Consider the following 15728-nt stretch of genomic DNA (forward strand, 5'->3'; position numbering starts at 1 on the left):
CTGCTTCGGCGGCAGCCACATTATGAGCTGTGAGGGAGGCACGCGCGCTCCCACCAAGTGCATCATGGGTCACGCGGCTGAGTTACATGTGTGTTCGCCCTCAGATCGGACAGATGTAAAGGTAACAGGCTGTGGACACATTACACGTTCTCGGTCTTGTCTGTAATCTCTGTGATGTGATTTTGATTTGATTTGGCACCTTTTATTTGAGGAAGGAAATCCCTTCGACGCCGAAGTTTTTGCTCGACAAGAGATCCTCTGTGCGAGGAATACGTTTTGCGTTTCAATAACACGAGACACAGAGAAAACAAAGCAAAACTTAAAAACACAGAATCTGTCAAGGCAATAAAAACACAGCCACAGTTCAAACATCAGATCAGCGGCATGGCGGTTAGCATCCACCCTGATACTGGCTGGTTTGGGGTTTGATCCGCGGCCAAGCCATTGAATTAAAAATCAGTACCATATGCCTCTTCGCTTTTGAAATGTGCTTTGATGGAGGGTGAGCTGCTGTGATGGAACGTCCAGTCTGACAGTCTGTGTGTCGAGTCCAACGCCAAAGAACAAGAAGAAGCAGGAGTTCGTCTTGTAACCTGCGACCCACCGAGGTTCAAATCCACCTGACGGAGCGGTTTTTACCCAACTCTCTTTGTCAAGTAAAACAAGGTTTTCTCCAGCTTGTCTTCAGGTCAGATCTTAGCAATAAAACTTTGAATTTCAAGGAATTAAACTGCGGATTTACAGAACCACAATGAGATCTGCCAAAAGTGGATGCTTTGGGAGCTGGTCTTAAATACATAGATGGCATTTAATACACAATTACAGAGGAGATTCTTCTTTAAATTGACTGTATTTACTAAATGAGAATGTGACACACAGATGCCAATAAGCAATTTGCAGACCCTAACCCTTCACCTAACCCTAAACCCTAAACCCTAAATATATTGAACAATGTCTTTTATGTGTCAGCAAACTCTGGGGTTGAGCTGGTCTCGGTCTCCTTGTCCCTTCAGTCCTCTGGGAATGATCGGGAAGGCACCGCTCTGACGTGGCTGGTCCTGGTTGTTCCTAGAGGGGGAACCATCCAGGTGCGGTGGGAAGATGAGACCAGAACTTCACGGCCCTGCTCGGCTGAACCACAGATACCTTGCGGTGCTAACATAGTGGTTCATGCTGGTCAGGGGGTAAGTATGCGGCCCCCCGTGTGCCGACTCTAGAGCAGCACTAGGGGAGTGGTGGTTCAGAGTGTCAGAATCTTAAACGTTACCCAGTCCATATTGCACCACATACGTTTAAATCTGAATCTCCCACTTTCTAAACTCCATTTGGGCGTCCTTCAAATTGTCACCTTCCACCAAAAAGACACGTCCCTCAGTCTGTTTGGAGGCTGGGCCGACGGCCGTGGACGCTCCGGGACCATAGGACTTGTACTTCATCATTACTTTCAACCTTTTCTTGAGAGTGTATTGTGATAAGTGGTCGAAATACTCATAATCATAATAATCAATGATGATAAAACTCAAACAATGCAATAACAAAATAACTTACAAATTACATTTTACAGTTTAACAATTTAGTATCCTTTGGGTTTGGTCTGCCATTGCAAAAGAAGAACAATGGAGAGTTCCATTACCCATTCCCCTCCCCCTCTTCTGATCTTTCTTCCCTCTTCTTTTCTCTTCTAAATATGACTCATGAGAAAAAGTGGGAAATGCAAATACAACTTTACCATCCCCAAAGCCTAACCCTAAACACAATGGTGCTTGAGCCAGAATGGGGTCACATAGGTGGTGCTACAGCTGGATGAGAATCAATAAATGCATATCTCTACTGTCCTGTCAATTAAAGGCAAAACCCCCCAAAAAATAATTGAAAAAAAAGAAAGAAATGTCCTGCAGGAAGGAGCCAGAACATGAACATGAACCTCTCAGTGTTTAACTGAGTGTGCAGTGGAAATGTGCACAGTGTGTGAGAGGCATCTCACCCAGGTATGACCTTCCCACACAGAGACTCCGTCATTTTGGAAAAACCTGACCCCTACACATGCAGATGCCACTGGACTGTAAATATTCAAACAGGGGAAAATTCCCACTCTGCTCTTATCAAGTGGAAAAATCAACCTGCTTGTTTTGGTTTGCACTCCACCTCCTACTTGTTCTACTTGATTCTTTTTTTCTTTCTTTTTTTCTCCCCAAAGAAAACTTGGTCTTTTTATTTTCTTAGACACAAAACAGATTAAATGAGAGTGATAGGTTTAATCTTCTGTAGCCACGGAGCAGCAGGTGCTTATTACAAGTGACGTGTAATTGCCTTTTTGCCACCTCCAAACATCCATGACACGATGATGCTGTCAGCACACAGGCTGGCGACGAAGAAGAGGAAATTATTAGGAAATTATTAAAAGCTCATCAGCAGTGTTGGTGAGCTGTTCCTGCCAGTGATAATCTTCCCAGGAGAAGTCTTGATTTAGCCCATTTGCTGCAGAAAAACGCTCCGACCTCCTGTCACATCCGCTGTTTGACCGATTCACAGCTCCTGAGGGTTTCCTTAACATAACAGCGCCGAGTTCAGGCTAATTAGGGGTGGAAACGGTACACTGGGCTTCTCCTCACATCCACATGTTGTTGGTCAGGAAGAAGGCCGGGGCGAGCGCTGGGCTCTGAAGCGGGCCAGCTGTTCTCGCGCCAAAGCTGCATGAACAGGCCCCTGTGAAGACTCCTCGCCGTGTCCCCGCAACAGCTCACTGACTCCCTTTTTAGCGTCACGCTCGTGTGAAATCTCTCCGGATCAACGACTGTGCATCAGAGGGCTCATCAGCGCTCGTATCTACCCACACCAGTCGAGTGAAGAAGATTCAAATCCAGGTCCCAGAGGGTCTGACTGGAGACTATGAGACATCTCGGTCAAGCGTGGATTCAGATTTGGAAGGGACGAAGCAGGTTCATTCTCGCCAGGATCAGGATGATCAAGTCATTCTCATCTGACTCCACGTTAATGTTTCAAACTATTCATTTAACATCAGAAACTTCACATACAACTAATGATATGACGTGTTTTTAGCATAGGCTTAAGCTAGGCTAAGACAGTGCAAAGAGAATTTGCACCACTTCGGAGCTTGCCAGCTTGTGGCAACCGTACGCTTGCCCACCTGTTCTTTAAAGCAGCAGGAACTTAAAGGGATAGTTCAACATTTTGGCAAATTGACCCATTGCCATAATCCCTATAGTTCTAGGAGTAGGTTTGTTACCTTAGATTGTTGGTGCAAGTTATTTTTAGAACGGCGGGACAGGGCCACAAGCTGCTCAGAGCTACACTACGGAGGCTCATGGGATTTTGCATGAATTTACCTCGAAAACAACTCTGTCTTGTAACGTTCCGTTATCTCATCGCGTGGTGAATGTGCAGGTCACAACTTGTCCACCAGAGCGTTTTGGAGTTGTTGGATTGTGTATTTGATGAGTTTGATGAGGGAAACCAAGAAATCCCATTAGCCTCCATAGTGTAGCTCTGAGCAGCTCGCGGCTCTGCTCCGCCGTTCTAAAAATAGCTTGCACCGACAAATAGAGGTAACAAACTATATGGCAATGGGCCAATTTGCCAAAATGTTGAACTATCCCTTTAATAATGCCGAATTTTAAGTTTATATACTGTGGAAACATGTTTGTTGGGGGTGTATCTGAATTGACTGAGCCAGTGTCCAGTGGCCATTAAAAGAAGTGCAGGTTGCTGCTCATGTTTTAGGCTGTTTAACGGCCGTGTAAAGTCTGCATGATTTGCTGTGATTTGAGTGAAACCCCTTGTGATCATGAAATGAAACCCACAATCTTGCAGGGGACCGTAAAACAAAGCAATAAAGCAGCGTGCAGGTTAGGTTAAACAAGTCAAAGAATTCAAACCCGCCGCCCCAGAGACGGGGTCAAAGGGAGTTAGGGGGGTCACCTGCTTCAAACACAGCACAGAGCATTATAGTTGCGAGAAAACACAAACTGTCATAAATGTGAATACTCCCAAACTTGAGTCATGGCGGGGCGTAAGTGTTTCTTTTTACGACGTGGCCCTCGAGGAGCCTCTGGGCTTTGGGAAGGGCCTGTCCTCGGGCCAGCTCAGAGGAGCCAGGATCTCCCAAAGAATCCACAACAGTGCGGCGTCGTACCAGCGTTACTTGTTTCATATGCCTTCATTAAAAAAAAAGTGGTATTATACATATGACATGTATATACAAGGCGCCTTCTAGTCTTCACATCGTCTTCTGAGATCTTATTTCGAAAAAATCTTTCCCAAGCTCAGAAGGAACAGAAACCTTTTAACTTGAAGATTCATCTGGCCGGGATCGGCCCTCTGAGGCGAACACATGCTCCCAGAGCAGCAGCGATTTCTCCTCAGTGGTTGCCCAGTATCAAGATGTGGAGTGTACCAGACAGACACACACAAGCGGTTTTAAAAATTTTGGATCAATACACCCCAGTCAGGGTCTTTCCAAAGTTAATAATTTCTTTGCTTTGAGGGGGTTTTGCCTTTTTTCTCCTTTTTTTTTTTTTAAAAGGCAGTGATAATTACCAGCATGAATGAACATGACCACCACCATTTATTTCCTGTGTTTTAGGCTGCACCGATTCCATTGCACAACCATTATTTAGTCTATGAATTCTGCCAACGGCAATAAAAATCGAGACAATCTCCTCCATGGTGGAACTTATACCCCTCGACGCACTCATTCAGAGATGAAGCTGCCAGATAGCTGCAGAAAGTGTCCATCTTAACACGCCTTTTTTTTTCTAAATCACCACTTTAGTCTTTAAACATCACATTTCTTTTTCTCGGGCTCGCACGACTGTTCTGCTCTTTTTCCATCTCGAATCAAATCTATCTGAGGAGTCGCACACACACCCTGCACACTGTATATGCTGTAAATTCCTTGATCTGTAAACTGCGAACGTCCACCGGCTTGTAAATCTGTCAGACTCCAACATAGCAAGAATTCTTTGAGGGCAGCAGGAGTTCTGCATTAAGGGGATATCTTATACACTGTGTGGCATCAGCACGGTATCACGATGGAGTCTTAACATTTTATTTCTTGCTTTTTCTTTTCCTTTTAACAGACAATACCATTTATACATAAGGGGTGTTGTTGGGAAGGACGATTCCTGCGGTGTATTGAGTCATTATGACATCGCTGCACATGTGAAAGGTGGAGCCTGCGATTGCTGTGAACTGTGAGGCCCATTGTAGCTTTGTGTAATAGAGAAACGTTGCCCAGCGTTTGGTTACTTTACAAGTGAAACATGGCTGTAACACAGAGCTCCAACATGCTGACACCAGCGTATGATACTGGCCATTGCCGTGATCGGTTTACTCTTTCTTATACATGCGCCTTTCCAACGCTCTTGTCTCACCTGCGCCTTAAGCTACAAAAAACCTGTAACTGATGCCAATGACATTAAGGACGCACGAGGTAACGATATATCGCCACACGTAGCTCTGTGATCATGTTACTGCATCATCGCTTGCTGTTTTGACTCGAGATTTATAGCCAACACAACAATTTGTCTCTCGAAATGTCAGAGTAGGTGAAACACGGTGGATTCGGTTCCTAAGAGACGCGCTGAACAATATTGCATTGTTGTCTCGACTTGCGTGACGTGTAAAGAGGTGATCGGGCATGAAGAACCAGAGACAGACTCACAGGCTCAGGAATGTCAGCAGCTGTGAAGTGTGAAGTGTGAGGAGGGACTGGTAAACAGACAGAACCAGTTGTCCTCTAGCAGGACATGTTTTTATTTCTGGGCCCGATGCTTATTTTCATTTCTGAGGCCAAGAAAAAATCAACTCATTTATACAAATATAAGAAGCACAATATGGATCGTGTAACTTGTTGGAACAGTGTTCGTTGTTGATACAGATCTCGTTTGCAAGGCATATTTAGCTGTGTAGTGTAATCCTGCAGCGTCAGATGAAGATACCGTATTTCTTGATGCAAACTTAATTTACTTGGGAGGGGAGCAGTCGTATCTCTTCCAAAAACAAAGCATTAGAGAAAGATTTTGCAAGCCAGCAATCTCAGCACCTGGCAAAGTGATCGATGAAGAGCTGGCATTGGTCATCCGTCCTGTCACTCCCCCTAAAGATACATGATACAAACTCCCACTGTAGCCTGGAAACACACACACGCACACACGAGTTCAACCACTTTAAATTCCCGGTCTGCCAGGAAAACTCTGGGTAGAGGAAGTCAAAAAGCATAATTCACCCCTCTCTCAGCAGCGACTGTCAGAAGTACCCTTGAGCAAAATACTCAGTCCACCGCTGCGCCAGCGGAGCAGCTCAGCACTCAACAGTCGAAGAATGCGGTTTTACAGAGCGGCTCCCAGGTGTGATGCTATGAAACTTTATGAGCAGGTTAACGCAGTGAGGAGAGCGTGCCTAGCTCAGCAGAAACTCCGCTGGATGAATGGTGGTGAAAAGAAGAAACATGTGAGTCACCGGGCAGAAGAAGGAGAAGAAGATCCCAGAGCGTCTGGTCGAACACCGCCGCCGGACCCGGGGCTGAACTCGCTGAACCGAGCACGTCTGCCTGGAGGGAGCTTTAAGTGTGGTGCTGGCAAAACCCACCTTTTCTCACCTTACCTGACAAGGAAAGAGGAGAACCTCTCAGTGGCACCTGGAGATCAAGGTTGACGGCGATGTCCGTGAACTCGGGGGGTCACTAGTTCAACACAAGCAACAGCCAATGTGTCAATCAGCGGCCGTTTGAACTCTGTCTTGTCAGCCCGAGGCGATGTTATGGTCTGAATTGAGTTTGGATAAAGGCGTCAACATAACTGGCTAAAAGGGTTCAGCCAGTATCATCTTTCTGAGGTACACCTCGTGAGGAAATCAAGCAAGTGTGAAGCAAAGAGTGAAGTTCAGGAGGTTCAGTTGCTGTTTGACTTCACGGTGGAGGATGTGCAGCTTAAATCGGCGGTTCCCTAAACCCTTTCCAATCCAATTTGAATGTCCTCTTCGCCAAAATGTAATTTTTCCCTCTTCAATCCACTTATTTGAAAGATTTTCAAAGGCCCAAGATTTAAAAAAAAACCCATCCAGGAATTTACAAAATAAGTAAGATGAGAATGTTGATGGCTACAAAACCAAAATAGTTGGCTGAAAGGTGCTAAAAATGCTAGCTCAAAGTCTTGCGATAACTCTCTCTGGGGTCGTCAATGGTCGTCTATATCGTAAAAATATCGATTACTGCATTCGTCTGCCTTCACCGTGATTAAAGACACTTGTAGCTTTTACACAGGAGAGATTCTGAGCTTGTTTTTGTCCATTTTTTTGTCAATGTTGGTTTAGCTGTGAAGGCCGTGCCCCCGAGCTCGGTTTTGGGAGTTGTTTACGACCACATCTGCTACATGACTTACGCATGCAGGTTGTTTGGAGTGTAAACAAAGGGAGTTCCGGTGTAAATGCATGAATCAGATATGGAGTCACATGAAAAACAAGTTGGTCAGACAGAAGATCAACAAAATTATTGGACTAATTCGCATTATTTGCAGCAGCGTTGTTGTCACCACCACATCAGAAGAAGTTAGAGGAATGTTTGAAAGTCTCTTAACGTCCAACCAACGTTGTGTGCGGCAGAAAATCACAGGCCTCGGTGCGGCGGCTCCCCGACGATGTGAGCATGCGGCGGCTGTTTTGTCTTCCCCTGAGCCTCTTGTGGACAGAAACCGATGATGGAGTGTTTGATGACAGTGCTGCAGTCCACACACACACACACACACACACATCTTGGGAGGCCTGTCTTTTAGAGAGGATGGAAACAAAGTAAATTCAAGTCTGGGCTGGATTCTTAATCAAATTATGTTGGATTTAATCACCGTTTTGGAACTCGGGGTCCTTGGTATTAACATATTGTCTGGATCTGCGTGCATTACCTACGTAAATATATCCAATCGCAGACATGAGTCCACCTGGTGTTCATATCATGTCCGTTAAGGCCAGATCTCAACATGCAAATTGGTTTGGACTTGTCATCAAACGCGACATTTGAAGCTGAGGAGAGGCCGAACTTGATGTCCTTTCAACTCTCTGAGATCTGGCCCAGGTTTTTTAAGCTGCTGTTATTTCCAAAGAAGAAATTCCTTGACAAAGATGCTGAAATATTAATACCTCAAAGAATCTGACAGAGATCCATCTGGACACGAGGAAATGTTCAGTTACTCTGCTGAAGTTTATTCTCATTACTTCTTGACTTGCGCACTTCAGATTTACGCCTGTTTTGTTTTCTTGCTTTTTATGAATTTATGAAATGGACTTGCACCAGTTGAACACCATCTCCACTTTCACATTCTACTATTACTTAGTCCTTTCCAGGAAAATTCCTGAAAATTAATATTTTCTCTTGTTTTTTTTGTTTCGTTTTTTGTTTTTTAAGAAATTGCGAGAAAGCTACGGCGCAAGTGTTACCAAACATGTGCTTAATGAATTACATCAGTTCAGTTGTACTTCATGTCTTCACCGAGCCTCTAAGTTTTGAACTGTCACCAAATCCAACAAGTTGAGCGATGTTTGTTGAGCAAAGCAGCAAAAGCCACTAAAGTCTGAGAGTGTGCTGTCATTCAAACAGCCCACTGGGCATCATCCCCCCGCCCCTCGGTCTCTCTCTCTTACACACACACACACGCTGATCTCCCTGCACATCTTTTCCATCAAAACAACCTGGTCTGGCCTCATCCATCATCCTGACACTCGGTGTTCTCCCTCTGCCTGCACAGGATGTCTTCTCCTCACAGTTTGCAGATAGCGTCAAAGGAATAATGGCTATTTACTGTGTGTAAATAGTGGGGCGTCGTCGAGGGCCCCCCAGCTTCACGCATTCATACCGTAAAATGACAGTTTTCAAGAGCTCCAGTGACTTAATCATTTTCCAGCTAAACAAAGGTGACTTCTTTTGATTGATGTGCCTGCAGCCCAAGGACCACCTGAAAAGCTTTATCATCACATCTCAATGGCTCTTGACCTTGGAAAGGCTTCTCTCTTCTTTTTTTTTTTTCATACAACAAAATGTAACATCTTGAGTGTAATGAATGCAATTTTCCAACTTCCCCCCGTGCTGTTCTGCAGGGCTGATATGGTGTTATGCATGTTTAAAAACTCACAACCCTCCCACACAACCACCTGCCATCACGCTGCATGTAGGAAAGTATTTATCATGCAATCGCATTCCTTTGATCCCGGAGAAGTTTCGCTCATTGCACAACTTGTCTCGCAGCAGATATTGTGGAAGTTACAATTAGGGAAAAAAAAACTCAATGAAATCCCTTCTGCATACTGCTGTCCTCTCACTTTTGAAGTCAAGGCGTGAGGATGAAGTGGGAATTATGATGCTGCAGCGTGCATGATAACAAACCTCCCCTCCTCCCTGTCTCTGATCTGCTGTAAGAGGATCTGTGGGCCTGGATTTGGCATGGCAGCCGTACAAGGCACCAAGCTTCCAAGCACACCGTATCTGTTTGCTTTGGATACTGGTGTTGTTGCGAACCTCCTGCAAGAGGATAATATTTCTTTGTAATTAATAGCAGCCCGCTCTGCCTTTTGGCCGGTGGAAGGAAGCTGGTTTGCAAACACAGACGGACGGAAACTTTGCTTCCTTGCCGGCCGTGGTTGAGTTGGATCAGCTGGATGGAAGTGGCAGTGGAGAGCAGAGCATCCCTTGACCGCAAAAACTCAGGATCAGGTCCCTGCGGTGGAGAAGATTTGCTCTTGTGTAACAGACTGAACCTCTGCCATCTCGTTTACCTGTGGAAAGAGAAAAACTATGAAATTTCCCAAACTCTTCCCGTCACTAGATTGCCTTTCAGAGTTCTCGTAGCTACTTGTGGCCTTTTAGACTGGATTTGCAGAATGAAAGTCTCAATGTGAAACCTGAAAACCTATATAGTCGGATGGATAAATAAATGCGAAAATGGCCTAAAAGGTGTGAGATGAAGTCACCATTTGCGTTCGTGTCTGCAGCCTTATCTAATGTCAGCGGGTTCATTAATTTGCCTTGAGCCCTTGACGAATTGGCAAGAAGAGTACAAGCAGTACATGCATCATAATCCCTGAGAAATGCCACTGTCTAAAACCATAATCCTGGAGAGCTTTAAGACTCTCGCTTTGCAAATACACCACAACAAAAAGCTCCCTTAAGATATTAGTTTAGCTCTGAACGCAGACATCTCACGCACTGTGGTGGAGGAGGATCCGGCTGGAGATGTGAAGCCACTCTGCACCAGTGCAAGCTCTATAACAACCAAGATGAGCAAGTTAGACATTTTAAACCTCGGAGAAAGTTACACAATGGCCAAAATATCAACATGCACGTGACAGACATCCGGCTCTGGCCAAAAAAACAAGAGCGTCTCTATGTGCGCACTTGTGAGGAAAGAGGTGCATCCCTCTGACAGATTTCCATCAACCCCCCGAGTGTGATTGTAAGAGCCTCACGTCTGCCAAGAAGAGTGACTCAGGGCCGCACTTCTGACATGTCATTAAATCAAGACTGTAGTGGGTATTAAGACGTGTCAGTGACAGCTTAGTGAAAGGTTTGTTTTGCTGTGTTTTTCTTTGCTGGGGAGTGCAGCCTGCAGACAGATGGAGGCAGAGACGGAGGCGAGGTCACAAATTAGGCCTCAAGAGCTGCAGGTGTGGAAGAATTACTCTAAACATGAAAAATGAAATTGGATTAATGGTTTTGCAGATGGAAGCGGTTTTTACAGGCTTTTATTTTGTAAACTCAGGCACCATATACCAAAGTAGGCCACAGTAATGAGTTTATTCTTTAACGTTGCCTTTGTTTTGTCTGCATTACTCATCATTTTCTATCTGCAGCGCCATGCAACGCTCCATCCATCCACCCCGAATCTTGAATCTACAACATGTTGCCAGGTGAAAGTGTCTCTATCTCTTCAAATCAGTAAAAAAAAAAAAAGAAGAACCACACGTCTCTTGAATATGCGTCCTCACTCGCTCGCTCATCTCTTGCTGAGTTTCTGTCTGCGTTAACACAACACCTTCTGACTCATTCCAGCCTGACAAAGCCCTCATGTTACGGTGTTGCATGTCCTGCAAAGAGACACGTCTCTGGCAGCGGCTCACAGATCAGTGAACATGAGAACGAGAGCTCCAATCCAGCTGATTTTTGGAAGCGGTGGCGCTGCATGAATCCGATACTTGACAGATTTCAAGGAGGGGTGGAGTGGAAGGTGGGGGTTGGTAGTGCAAAACCAGAGTGAGACCAGACAGGAAGGTCTTTTTGTTTTGTTTTTGTTTGCAGGAGACAGTGTATGCACATTTCCATGATTCTCATCAGTGTACAAACCCGGAATGCGGAACTGACAAGCTCAGCACCTCTGATAGGAATCTGCAACGCTCACGGAAAACCGTTTTTTTTTCTCTCTTTCTCCCTCTTGTCTCCTTATCATGCTGGTCTCCTTGGCTTCTCACATTGCCATGATATACAAGATCCCCAAGGACACTGACGAAAGCAGGATTTCTTGAATTATTGCGATGACTTACCTGACGCAAGCCGTGCCAGCCTCGTAAAACAAACCCCTGGATTGTACTCTTCACCGCAGATTCACCACACACTGACACCTTATTATACGCGAGGCATAATTGTCGAAGATCGTTTTCCTCTGAGGGTGTAAAACCACAGTGTTGCAGTGTTTATACAAGCCCACACACACAAGGGGGTTGATTTCACATCAGAGTTCAGAACATGGAGGGGGAAAAAAACAGTCATTGTTAAAAATTTCTTAAAATTAGTGGAAGAATCTATCAAATCTTGTCAAATATCTGACTCTAAATTAATATAACTTTTTAGGAATATGTCTCTTAGAACCCAAAGAAATCAGAAAGGTTGATCTTTCACACTTTCTTCAGGGTTAACCTCACCTTTGCATCTACCCCACAGCGTGCTTTTCATTTCGAAGCACATTCTTCTCTTTGATTCAAGTTGAAGGATAGTCCCCCCTCCATAATACCATACCATTGTGAAACAAGACTAAATTAGGGGTGTTGCTTTATGAGCGTTCAAACCTGACATATTTACTGCTTGATTGAAGGGTTGCAGTGAGAGTGTGCAAGGTTTTACTTTGTCAGCAGATTTCAGCGAATGATTCGGCCATTTCGGGGGGGAAGAATTAATCGAGACAGGAACCAACCTGATTAACCTGATTATAGATTTGCTTTATGGTTTTGGATGGAGGGCACAATGTGTTGCTTTGTGAAGACACAGCCTGGAGGCTTATTGTTTTACCTTCTACTGATTTCTGATACTGATACTTATTTTAAGATAAAAAAACAAATACTGAGTTGAATCAATTTTAATCAAATAACCATTTGGGGAACATTTATTTCAATTGTTTAATGCCTAATGCCATTGTTTTCACCTCTTTAAGTGTTAATTGTATGCTATTCATGGCAAGTTGGTGCATCCCAGACACACCTACTTAATCACTATAAAAGAAGACACGTGAGGCTGCTTTATTGACACAAGATGTGAAGTGACGTGAGGTCACGGCTTTATCTTTCAGCCATTATTAATGATGGAAAAATGAAAATAAAGAGTCCAGAATTGGTTGTAGGCACGATCAGAGGCCGAGCCCATGGGAGAGCGAAGGTTGAACATGAGCCAGATCCCTGCCGAGCCTTTTGTTATGCTTGTTGTAACCCAGTCACCTATATTCTGTGTCACCGTGTTTGTGTGTCTATGAATACTTTATTTCTGTAAGCAAGATATCCTAAAAATGAATGCAAGAAATGCGTCTCTGGCACGTGATGTGTAGCCACGCTGACACGAATGATGTACGAGAAATGCGAGCGAGGCCAGATGAAGTTAGTTTAGCATCGCCAAGTCACAGTGACCCCGAAAACCACAGCAGGACTTATTCTGGGAAAGATCCTTTTACAAAAACTTAACCATCACTCATAGCGTTGCGCATCGACGCCAGTGGGAAAGCAACAAAGCAGAGGACAGCGTGACCGCAGCCTCAGACAGTTCAGGCCCACAACAAGGGCTGAAGCCTCAGAGCAGTAAATCAAAGCGATTCCTCGGAGAGCCTCCTCTTGCCAAATTTGTCCGTAGTTTCTTGGGAGATCTTCCTCATAACACACTGCAGACGAGTAGCAACCGCAAATTCTGAGAAAGCATTTTCATGTAAGTGATGGTGGTAAAAGGCGATGCCAAATTCCTGTTTTCCAAGAAATGTTTTGTAAGATTCTAACTTTGCGCTCTGCAGGTGCTACTGCGGCATCGTACTGCGCCGCAGCTCGACTCTGAATCTGGTTATTAAAGAGCCAGTGTACACGCTTGTACTTTTAGCAAAAACATGTTAGATTTAAGACTGTGTTTTTGTATGTGGGATGTTGGAAAACCAGGAATTTGAAAGGAGAGTTAAAGGTCGGTGTAAATCCCCCCTCGCCACGTGTCAGCGTGCTTGTTATGGATCAAATTGGAGCTGTCTCCCCTCTGAGCGAACGACCACCTGACACAATTTGTCTTCACTAAAAGCCGTTTGCGTACAGCTCACTTTACAAAAGACTAACGATTTGCCAACGGGGGTTTCAATGTCCAGGTTTCATGAATTCGTAGAAAAGGAGCAGAGAATCGGAAAGGCCCGGGCGCGCCAAAGCTTTTCCAACATCTGGATCCAATGAGCCGCCTTTGTCCAATCCACAGTTGCCAGGGCCACACAGATGTGCTGACAGGGTTTCAGCCAATCTGCCATCTCACGTACTGCTTCCTATAATCCTCCTCCTTCACCAAACCCTGCAGCCTGCCGAGCTCCTCTGCCTGTTTTTTCCCCCTCCTCTTACCTTGCGCTATAGTTTTTGCGTCCTGCTGATTTTGCGGTCTAGATTTTCCCAAACACGCGCTGCCTGATGTGTAATTTGGTGTCGGTGACTCCAGCTGCTGCGCTCATGGGAATAAAAGTGCACGGTCATCTCAACACGTTTGTGAGTCAGAGTCGACCGCAGCCACACGGTTTACCGTAAAAAAGGCAAATTTTTTGGCTGAAGAAGTATTGATTGGTGTTTGTTTTCAGCCTCTCCTGTGGCCTGTAAACAGCACATTACAATGTTTTTCTTCTCTGTTTGTTCTGATTCAGATACCATCACTGATGTGGTGCTCACGTCCCACTCATGAAACGGAAATCTGTTAGCGTGGCCACAACAACCCCAGACGTCTGATTTCCCGGGATTTTCCCTTGGTGACACATGAGTTTCTGTAGATGGCGCTGTGCATGTTTACCGCCCTGCTCTCCGTTTATTTATTCCAAGCAAACACTGCTGCAGACGCCAGAAACATGAAATACACCACTTCCTGTGCAACAGCGGATAATTCTCCATAAAATCTTGGCAGGAGAGTTAAAAAATGGACGATTATTCTTATGAAAATGTCACTTTGTTGCTCTTAAAGGGACATTAACATGCTAATAATGCAAAAAAATCTGATTCATGGGGGTTTTCTTGTTGTGGGAAAGTCACCATCTGTGAGCTCCACCTGTTTTTCTCTCACAAACACACTCTCTTTAATTCTTTCAGAAAATCGAGTGCTTACTGTATTCTGGGAATCGACTCTCTATCTCTGTGTGAGACTGTGTGTGGGGGAGGGTGATGCATGCTGCCTCAGCACATTTCCAGCGGTTTGCTCGGCTTTGTCACTTACAGTAAGCTCTGACTGTATCATATGGCGCACACCAGTCACATAAACCAGTCATCTGCTGATCTGCACTGGGCCCAATCCAGTCAAGAGTCAGAACTAGCGGCAGCTAGTGGGAAAAAATTTGGCTACGTTGCATTTCGCGTTGGGTTTCAGCCCATTTTTCCTGCAAGTAGCCGTGTTTCTTTCAGGCCGTTGACATCATCCATCCCCTAAGAGATTAGCGTATTGTGGTTTAATCTGAGCTTTACATGTCCAGGATACCGCCACCTCCAAGAGGCATCCTGATCACGTGCTGAACCCCCTCAACTGGCTCACACCAACATCAAACACTCTCATTGCTGCACCTGTCGGTTTCAGGCTCATTTGTTCTCCCTCATTCACAGTCTTTTAATTTAGAGCCACTATGCGGCCTGATACCACATATATGCAGATTTTTTGTTACAGGAGCAACAGTGGAAGCCTGAAGCTCCAGGCTGTTGAAGATCTTCATCAGTCATGGGTTTTTTAAAGCACCAAATGGCAAACACATGGCGAAGAAGGACAATAGAAATCAGCTGACAAGCTAAGCTCCAGTACTTTGAAACATGAGAATGGGAGGCAGTGATACAGCACAGGAGGTTATCATACAAGATGATAAATCTTCAGATTAAGCTGACTGAAAAAGAGATGCATCCAACGCGAGGTGCAGCACAGGCTTTCAAGGTATCACTTTCACAAGGATTACTTCATTGTGTGTCAGGCTTTTCCTCCCCCTGACTCTGTCCTGTAATGCAGCACGTTGGCCCGGGGTCCCGGGGCTGGAGGGAAACACGACACTGAATCGGCTCGGAGCCACTTTTTTTTTTTTTTGCTGAGGTTGCTTCTTTTTCGCCTCTTTTGATAAAGCTCTCAGTTGAGACGTTGCTCTGATCGGCTCCATTATCTCCTCCAGAAACAAGTGCAGCAGCAGCTTCACACAAAGTAGGTCATGGATATGAAAGGCAGCGAGCTGCAGCAGAGGAGCAGCGGTGGAGAGAGAGGAGGGAATCACAGATGA

The sequence above is a fragment of the Trachurus japonicus genome, chromosome 2 (genome assembly GCF_045865225.1).
Source record: "Trachurus japonicus isolate A0001 chromosome 2, Traja_1.0".
NCBI lineage: Eukaryota > Metazoa > Chordata > Actinopteri > Carangiformes > Carangidae > Trachurus > Trachurus japonicus.